General features: G+C 32.1%; 1 long non-coding RNA gene across 1 annotated transcript; it reads right to left on the reverse strand.

Moving 5' to 3' along the window:
• Nucleotides 1-3045: 3045 nt before the first annotated feature.
• On the reverse strand, nucleotides 3046-10699 carry LOC108385462 (uncharacterized). Its single transcript, XR_001850309.3, has 3 exons — nucleotides 9185-10699; nucleotides 8710-8826; nucleotides 3046-3184 (listed from the first exon to the last, which is right to left on the reverse strand). It is a non-coding gene; the product is annotated as an uncharacterized lncRNA (long non-coding RNA).
• Nucleotides 10700-10915: the final 216 nt, after the last annotated feature.

The following is a 10915-nucleotide window of genomic DNA, read 5'->3' on the forward strand; positions in this document are numbered from 1 at the left end:
TCACCTTCAGACCACTGGATATGCTACTCTCTCTGTCTGAGATACCTTCCCTTGGTCTAGAAACTTTCACTGATCTTTCATGTCACATAAAGTATTAATGTTTTGAGGAAACCTACCTGACCCCACAGATCAAGGTGGCCTCCTCCTTAGGTGCCTCTTCAGCTCCTCATACTTCCCTTGTCATACAGTTAGCTCTGCACGGGATAGGGGTATTTTCTATAACCAGTTAACATTTTTTATTGATATGGTAGCCTCTCCTACTAAACTTTAATTTCTATGGACGGAGGATACAGATTTATTTCCCTGTCAACTATCAACTTGTATGCAAGCAACAAACACACTCAGTGCAACTTAATCAAAAGAGAAAATTATCAAAAGGACGTGGATTAGCCCATAACATCTAATGAAAAACTGAGGAACCATTAAAGAAAGTGGAAGAAAGGGTGGTAATATGGTAGCTACAGTGAGCTAGAAAGCAGGAATGAATGAGCAGTAGTAAGAGCATGCCATCCAGAAGAACCAGTGCCATTTTCTATCCTTGTATCACTCTGCTTAAGATTCAAATTCTCAGGGTAAAGTAGTACTGAATTGTTTAGGGTTCATCTCAGGCCACAAGAGACAATTATCCTCAGGTCTGCTCATGGTAGAATACTAGGGTCAATAAAAGGAGGAATGGATGAAGAATCAGCAAAACAACAGATGTCCATTTTAAATGTATTTACCCACAGCATTAGTAGGCATGCAATAAATATTTGTAGAAGGAATAAATAGATATCTGAAGTAGACTAAATAGAGTGGAGTTTGCCATACCCACTTATAATGGAAGATTTGCAATTTTTAAAACTACTTGATTGAAGTATGATTAACAAGTTAAGTTGTACATATTTAGTGTATACAACTCAATGAGTTTTGGATAAATATAATGCTTGTGAGACCATCACCACCATCAAGACCTAGATTCTTCTTGCCCTCATTATTATTATTATTATTACTGTATTTATGTGTGTTAAGATCACTTAAATAAGATTTACTCTTAGGAAAAATTAAGCATATAGTAGTATACTATTAGCTATATGCACTATACTATATAACAGAAATCCAGAATTTATTTATTTTGCATAACTGAAACTTTTTACCCTTTGACCATCACCTCCTCATTTCCCTCTGTCCTTAGCCCATGACAATTACTATTCCACTTTTTGCTTTTATGAGTTTGTCTATTTTAGATTCCACATATAAATAAAATCGTACAGTTTGTCTTCTTGTGCCTTGCTTATTTTACTTTGTATAATCTTGTCCAGATCCATCCATGTTGCCCAAATGGCAGGATTTCCTTTTTTTAAGGTTGAATAATAGAATATTATATATATATAAATGTTATAATATACACAATATTCCATTATCTATCATCTATCTATCTATCTATCTATCTATCATCTATCTATCATCTATCTATCATCTATCTATCTCACACTTTCTATATCCATTCATCCGTTAATGGACATTTAAGTTGTTTTCGTATGCTGGTTTTCTGCTTCTATGACTTGACTATTTTAGATTCCACATATAAATGGAACATAGGACACAGAGCCTTTAATCCTCAGGCTCCCCTTTGCTCAAGTTCCTGCACTGGTGTCCCCTTGGCACTTGAACAGTACTAGGAAGACAACTGTGTGCTCTGCTGAAAAAAGGTCTTACTAAAGAAAGTACTGAGTTAAAAGCACTGACCTAGATTAGAAGGGCCCTACCTGGAGGGTTGCACCACAGTATGAAAACAGGCAACCCTAAGAACTAGTTTTCTTACCTCTGAATTGCAAAGGACATACTACAAAGTCAGGAAACAGGAAATAAATATGTTTTTAAACTGTATGTTAGGTTTTCAAATAATACATTAGATTTTTTTTCAACTTCCAGACATTTAAGTAATGTATTCAATTATTTAATAATACACTTATATTACAGACAGCAACTTTATGAATACTATTTAGATTGCATCTAACTAAAGGATCTGGGGATTTGAGTTACATTAATAGCAAGATTTCACATTGTTTAGAGTCATTTGATCTGCTGAAACTTTCAGTGTTTGTGAAGTGTGTTTCCTTGTGATTTCTTCAACAGTTTTTATATTCAGAATGTCTCCCCATATTTAAAAGTAGTTAGATGTTACCCTGTATTTTCCTCCAATTTCTTTAAAATATTGTTTTATCTATTACATTGAATTCTTCACTTTTAATATGTTTTCAAATATGGTAGGAAGTGAGAATCAAAAACTTTTCCAAATTTTCCTACTACCACTTTAAAAATAATCCCTCTCTTTGCTTGGGTTTATAAGTCAACTTTTTTGACTTTACAATTTCATTTCTTTTAGTATGGTTTGTCTTAATATTTCACACCTTTAAAAAATATAAAGTATCAAAGTATTTTTGGAAATTAAAAGACATACAGAAAACAAAGAAAAAAATTAAAATTCTCCATATATGTTAAAATTAGGGGAATTTCTTTCATTCATATGTTTGTATTTACAAAGGAACGTATAACTTTCACAAAGTAATAGCCCAAAAGGCAGGCAAAGATGGTTGCTGAGCTGACCTCTAAGAAGGATGGGTGCTCTGAGCATGGGGAACAGATGTAATTAGATACAAAGGTCTAGAGATAGAAACTAAGTCAGTGCATAAGGGCAGAGAATGGAGCCTGTAAGGCTGTAAGTATGTGAGAACAGGGCATACTCCAGTGGCAGTGTGCTCTAAAAGTGCTGCAAGAACAGAAATGTCTGGTAAAGCATTTCAAAATTGTTTGCTGAGCTATCTCCTCTGTAAGATCTTCAATAAAATTCACATTATTCACCAAAGCTTTTGTTTAACAGTATTCTTTAGGCAATGGTCTTCAAATTTTTGGCTCATATACATTCCAATAAATTTTAAAAGATCTTGAGAACATTTTTAGGCTCACATCACACATTTTTCATCATGTGCAGTTTTAAAACGTAATTTCTGAAAAAAAGCAAGTACTGACATTGTATAATAAAAGTACTATCTCATTCAATTATTGCATCTATTAGAATCTAAATATAATAGCAGTTTGATACCTACCATCATCCACTAAAAATAAAAATTGTGATCTTTAACAGTGAAGGCGATGTTAGGCAAAAACTCCGAAATATATCTCAGCGCATTTTCATACAGACCTGTGTTACGAGAGAATACACATTCAGTGAAGTGAGGCTTTGGAAGTGAATTCACTTAAGAACATCTGTGCCTCCTGGAACAAAAGGCAAAGACCACAGCTAACATCTAAGATATACATATAAATCCTTTTCTTCCTTCTCTGCATTCTTTACTTTTTTTTTCTTGCAAAAGTGAGAACACACTGTACATACAGTTTGAATCTTAGAATTTCCACATGCCATTATTTTAGATTAAGTGTTCTTCAAAGATATTTTAATTATTTTATATTATTATATATTATATATATTGCATATTATATGTACATATTATACATAGTGTACATATAATCATTATTATTTACTACTGTTTATTTATCAAACTTGAAACATTAATTTAGCAGTGAGCCAGGGGTTTGTTCAGAGATATATTCAGATTTTGGAGCATGTAATTTCCAGAGCTTCTACAGTTCTAAACTTTATCCTGCAAACTTCAAGCCATGAAGGTTTTGGTTTCTCACTATATCAGACCAGCGGAAATTGTGGGGCTTCTCCAGACCAGAAAGTCACAAAGTTGGAGTTCTTGCCCATTGCCGTGGCACTCTTTCTAGAATCTATCTCAAGTTTCCGCCTGCATTAGATGTTTTCTGTTGCATTCATGTGGGTGTTTTTTAGTATTTTTTGCCCATGTTTTTTAATTGTTTATCTGTAGAGGAATCTCCTAACCTTCTCTTACCACCACTATAACTTTCCCCAAGTCAATGGTAGTAGATTATTAATCTTCGCTAAATTTGATTAAGTGAAACATTGCTTTTTTAATATTGTAGTTCAGAGTACTAGTGTGATCGAGCATTTTCTGTGTGCTTATTGACTATTTTTATTTCATTATTTGTAAATTACCTTCTCATTTCCTTTTCTTATTTTTAAATTCTGGAGTCTTATTATTTTCTTATTAACTAAGAAGTGTTCTTATCATTCAGATATTACTCTCCCAAAATTGTTTGAAAATACACTTCCATGTTAATAATTTACCCTTAAATTTTATGATATGATAACATATAAATTGATTTTTACAGGAGTAGCATCTCTACAAATTTAAATCTTTTTATATAGGGGCCCAATTTACCTTTCCATTTACTTGACCTGGTGTTTGTCTATACTGGTAAGAGTGAATTTTAATATGGGTCACACTTGTTACATTTTTAGTGTTTCCCTTTATCACTAGATATTTTCATGATGTAGTTTTTTCATTGCAACTTCTGATTTTTGTTATTGTGTAGAAAATCTACCCCACTTCACCAAATTTTTATCATTTTACCAAAGTTACTTATACACATTACCTCACTTAATTCTCAAATTACATGTTACAATTCTCAATGTATTATGTATTATTATCCCCATTTTATATGAAATAATTCAGCCATCGATGGATTTAATAATGTATGGATTATAATAAAAACATCTGTGTACATGCGATCCATTTAAGAAACAGAATATTCAACTGAATCTGCTTTGTGTGTGTGTGTGTGTGTGTGTGTGTGTGTGTATACTACTTCTTGTTATTGTTTGCCTTACTGCCCATAGTTGCCTACTCATTTGGATTTAGTGTGTATCATTCCCGTGCAAGTTTCTGTCTATACATGACATGGTATAGAGTCATATATATAATATTACCTTTTCACCTTTAAGTGCATATATAAATATTATCATGCTGTCTTTCCAATACTGTGTTTCATATTTTCCATGGGGAAACATGTATCTCTATTTCTTCATTTGAACTGCTTTATAATATTTCTTTGTCTAAATATTTTTCATTTTACTTATAGTTTCATTTCATGAGCTTGTTGTTACTATAAGTCTATACTATAGCAAATATTTATGGACACTATTGTATTTGTCTTTTTGTGCATAATTGTTAGGGTTTTTCTATGACAGTATCCTAGTAGGAGTGCTGGGATTTAAAATAGGCACATCTTCAATGTTACTAGGTATTGAAAATTACTACCCAATAAGTGACTAATTTACACTTCCACTAATAGTGTGTGTCCATTTCTTTACATGTTTGACAATGCTTGACTCTTAGAATCCAACTTTTGACAATCTGATGAGTGTGAATGGATATCACACCTTTAAAATTTTTATCTTCCTGATTCCTGGTGAAGTTGTGCATCTTTTCCAATGTTTATTATTTATTTTTTCATCAATTTTTGAAATCTAGTAATTGCCTTTCTTACACTTTTCCCTATTATACTAGATTCTTTATCTTTTCCTTATTGATTTCTAGTAGCTTATTAAATTGTCAGGATAAAATTCTCTTTTGAATTTTATATACTGAAAATGTTTTTGGGCTTTCTTTTAAAATTCAGCACTTTGTATTTTTTAAAAGGCACAAGTTATCACTTTTTTCCTTTGAGATTGGTACTTTCAATATCTAAGAAAAATTTGATGATCTATAAATATTAACTTCTGTTTTATTTTGTATTTTTCATTTTTATAACTAGCTTTTTAATCTTTCTGGAATTTATACATTTCTGTGAGACAAGTGAGAAAATATTATTTTTATATTCAGATAACTTATTTATCTAGCATCACTTATTAAATAATTCACTGATTTTACATATCACCCAACATATATGCAATATTCATATGTGTATCATTCTATTTCTTGTCTTTATCTCATACCCCATTGGTAGTTTTAAAAATCTTTGTGCAAAAAAATATATAAAATTTATTATATGGCTTTGTTATAAATCACTTAATCAGTCAAAGAAGTACTCTTTGTCTTTTTCAAAATTATCCCAGCTTTTCTGGATCTTTTGTTCTTCCATACAAATTTGTAGACTCAGCTTATCAAGGTCCATGAAAAAAATACCAAGTTGTGATTTAAATGTAATTTCATTGCACTTGTAGATTAATTTAGGAATAATTAACATATTTTTCAGATTGAGTTTTTCCATTTGGACATAACTACTTTGTGTCTTTCAATGAAACTATATTGTCTCCATAAATATCTGTCTTATCTTTAGTTACACCCATTCTTAGTTACCTCTCCTGAATTCATTCATTTCACAAACATATATTGAATATCAGTTACGTTGTGAATGCTTCCTCTTAGTTATTTGAAAATATCTGTGAAAAAGAATGATCCTTGTCCTGAGAACACAAACAATATAATAATAAAGTGATAGGAGTTCAGGGCTGACTAACTTTCTAACCAACTGGCCTTCCCAAAGATAACAACTATAAACTCTAGACAACAATTTAACTGAACTACTTAAAGGCTTTAAAGAGAGAAGGAAAGAAGGTAGATTCTGAAGAAGATGTAAAACATTAAAAATGGGTGGACACAGAATGAGTTTCCTGTTTTTATATCCTTTAGCTCGAGCGCAGAGACAGGCTGCCAATGATCCCTCAAGAGCCAGGTAAAACACTGACAGAAATTTTAGTTATTCTATCTTAATGAATCAGAAGACAGTTTGGGGGACCTGCAGTTTCTGGAAAGTGAAGGATAGAATACTGGAAGGGAAAGAACCATAAAGAGAAGACTCGAGTTTGTGAACTACTCTACTAAATCTCTGATCTCTGAATCATATAAAGTCAGGGCAGATTACAAGCAGTTAACCAGGGGGAAAAAAAGTAACTGAATCAAGATTTGAATTGCTGATAAAGTCTGTTTTGCAGTTTTATTAGGGAAAAAAAAACTACTAATATAGAAATATAACATTGTTCAGAGGAATATAGGAATATAACAGAACCAAGGACTTCCACAAAAGATCATTCATAGTCAGCATCCACACTATGGTTTAAAATCACTCAACATATAAAGAACCCATTTTCTCAAAATAAAATATAGTTAATGAAATGCCCCAGATGTTTTAATTAGCAGATCAAAACATTAAAGTAAATACTATACCTATGCTTAATAAGGTAAAGGAAAGTATGCTTGTAATGAAAAAAACAAGAAATTTCAACAGAGAAAAACATTTTAATTGATGAAAAAAATTGAATAAGAATTCTAGATGAAATATCCAATACCTGAAAAAATATGAACTGGATAGTTGTAACTACATAATGGAGCAAAATAGAAGAGTGAGTCTTTGAACTTAAAGATAAATTAACAGAAGTCACCTAATCTAAGAAACAGAGAAAAATTTAAAAAATCAACAGAGCACCTGTGGGACAATATAAAAATTTGAAATACATGTAAAATTGGAGTCCAAAAGTGTAGGGAAAAAATAATAAACGAGATGAAATATTTGAATGAATAATAGCCAAAGTCTCCCAAATTTTGTGAAAGCCATACAGTTATAGATTCAGAAGGCTTGGTGAAACCAAAACAGTATCAAAATGCACAAAACCATTATGAAAACCAACAATAAAGAGAAAATCTTGAAAGGAGCAAGAGAAAAATGACATAGAACAACAATTTAAATGAGTTCTGAGTTGTCATCAGAAAATATGAAGATCAGAAGGCAGTGGACAGTATCTTAAAAATTTCAAATACAAAAAAAATGATGAATCTAGAATTCTATGCTCAGGAGACAAACTTTTTCCCAGAATGAAAAGAAATATAAATATTTTCAAATAGAACAAAACTATAAAAATTGATCACTAGCACATTTATATTATAAAAGAAGTTAAAATAATTTGTATGAAGGGAAATGATACCAGATAAAAGCTTATATTTTTAGGAGAGAATGAAGAACATAAAAACCTATCTGGGTAAATACAAAAGACTTATTTTCCATCTATTTTCTTTAAAATATATAAGACAGATTAAAGCAAAAATAGCATTATTTTGTGAGGGTTATAATGTATGTTGACATAATATGTGTGATAACTACAACATAAAGGATTTGGGTGGTTAATAGACCTACATAGTTCCAGTATGTATTCCTATGTGAATATGAATTCTAAGGAGTCTGTGAATGGATAAGAATGTATATTTTAATCCCTAGAGTAAACATGTAAAAATATACAAAGAGGCATAACAAAAAAGTAAATACATAAATTAAAATAAAATTTTAAAGATATTCTAATAATCCAAAATAACTCAGAAATAAGTAACAGGAGAACAAAAACAGAAGAGGTGGGAAGAAAATAAATAATAAAACTGTAAACCCCAATCCAACCACATCAACAGTTGCATTAAATTTTAATGCATAAACTTTCCAGCTAAAAGCAGAAATTGCCAGAATGGAGAAAAAGTATGCTCTAACTATATATTGTCTATGAGAAATATACTTTAAATATAAAGATATAGAAAAATTGAAAGTAAATGGATGGAAAAATGTCTGAAGTGGATAAATTAGTGACAAATGTTACAAGATAAGAACTATCTAAATGTTTTAAAAATAGATCAAAATAGAGGGGTCAGTAGAATGCAGAGGTTATAATTTCAAATGGACTGATCAAGGTGATATTGAAATTGTGATGTTTAATTAACAATAGAAGAAACTTTTCATGGTCATGAGCAATCAAGCTCAGTCTCATAACTTAGTTACAATTCTAACACTATTTGTGTTGTTGATGATGTTAGGTTGACTCACCTGCACAGGTAGTTCCTCAGTCATTGTAGAATTAATTTTGTTCCTGTGTCATTCACTCTGATTGTTGCATTATTCACATGGCCTTCTCTGGCTATTCCAAAAACTATAGAGAAGAAACTGGGAAGAAATAAGGACAACCAGTGAGGCTGGTCTTTATTTACAGGAATGTGGAAAAGAATTAACGGAAACTGGAACAATTGATGCTCAGACACACTTATGGCTACTCTAAAAAATATCTTTAATAATCTCCTAGTGATTCCTATGAAATTATAGCATTCTTTCTGTCTAATCCTTGAGGAAAAGTTATCACTGATAGCAGAGAAACTGCACAATAAAACAGTTATTACCCAGGGAAATTTGGGATTTGATTGGTACTTTTGTTGGATTGTGAAATTAGGTTGCAAAGCCTACATGTATTTTGGGTTAATTTGCCCTACACTTTCACTATGACTGCAAACTGTTGAAAGTGACTGACCTGGCATAGTCTATGATGTCCTTAGGATATCTGTTTCAGGCAGGGTAGATGTAGCTATACTGCAGTAACAAACAGATCTTGGAATCTCTGTTTATTTTTCATTCAGGTCACTGTCAAGTGCAGGTCAGGCAGCTCTTCTGAGCAGCTCCCCTCCAAGTGGTGACTCAGGGACCAAAGAAGCTTCTATCTTTGAGTACATTTGAAAAAATGTACAAAGTTAACACTGAAGGGGAAGACAGTAATAGAGAATTATGTATATTGTTTTAAGAGCTGGGTATAAAAGTATTTTACATTATTTCTGTTTATATTCTAGTGACCTGAACAAAGTCAATGACCCCCAATATAATTTAAAGGAATAGTAACATCATTGTCTTACATGCTCAGGAAGAGAAAACTGTGTGTTGAACATATACTGTCTTAGCTACCATCCAAAGTGTTCAACAAAATATCTCTCTCATTCTTCCTCTTATATATCAAACAAATTCACATCTGTTCACTTCCTAAAGAAAATAATCCAGTGCTTTTCCATTCACTGCATCCATCTAATGGAGATCTGTCCTATCCATGAGGTTCCTCATGGTCAGGTGACCTATGAATCAAAAAGACAAATTATCTGCATCCCTACCTCACACCCAAATACCAGATGTCTACAATGAACATTATTAATTAGAAAGAGGAAGAATAAGAGATACGTGGTAGTCAATGTTCATTAGTGATTCTGAAATACTACTGCACAGACATTGTTTGTGATAGTCTCTCGCCAGAGGTGGAGGTAGGGATTCTACTCTCTGGGAGGAAATGCTTTGTCATTTTCTTCTCTGTGGCCCCAGGATATGACTTCTTGGAACCTCTTTCTTTTCATTATTCTCCTTAGCCATATCTGAAAATGGTTTGGAGAGCATACCTTCATGTCCGAGGCATTGTGAAGCTCCTTTCTATATGTGGAAATATGAAAATTGATGTTAAGATTTGAATTCTAAAAATAAAGACTTTTTCAAGAATGCACTTGTCATTTCTTTGACAATACAGTTCTGTCAAAAACTTTGTAGATGTCTGACCTACTTGATTCAGTCAATTTCATGTAGCTGTAATTATACCTAAAATTACTTCCTAAAAATAATATTCAAATTCATTTTACATAGCTACTATCTCACCTTCATGCCTTTTTCCCCACTCAACTTAATGTTGGCTACCATTGGGTTGTTTGAACAATTGGGGTCAAGCCACACCTCTACTCTGATCTTGCCTTGAGTCACTTTATTCAACTGGAAAGTTCTTACTGTGCATTGGCGAAGTCTTTTTAGTTCAATTGTTAAAAGCAGTTCGGTTTCCCAACTCTGAAAAACCTTGAATTTATGAACTATTTTTCCTGCTTGCAAGCTAGAACTCATTTATTCTTTGTAATACTTTGTGAAATGTAGCTATTTTAGGGCTGTGAAGCATTCCAAGATCTAAGTAGAAACGATTAGTAGACATGTAGTCTTCTAAGTTAGAGTAGGCAATGCTTTTTAGCAAAGATTTTGCCACATTACCAGCTTTAATACCACATGCCATCTACCCTAAGGATTTCTATTTTCAGATTTTGTTACAGCAGTACTCCACTTCAAGGTAACTATTTCTGTGTTAGAGTAAGTGATATAAATGCCTTTAAACCCATGCCAAAACCCTTAGTGGCTCAATAAAACATACTAGATATTAATCATTAATGCTTAATAAAGTAATAAAATTACT

This window comes from Manis javanica, chromosome 2 (assembly GCF_040802235.1).
Source record: "Manis javanica isolate MJ-LG chromosome 2, MJ_LKY, whole genome shotgun sequence".
Classification (NCBI taxonomy): domain Eukaryota; kingdom Metazoa; phylum Chordata; class Mammalia; order Pholidota; family Manidae; genus Manis; species Manis javanica.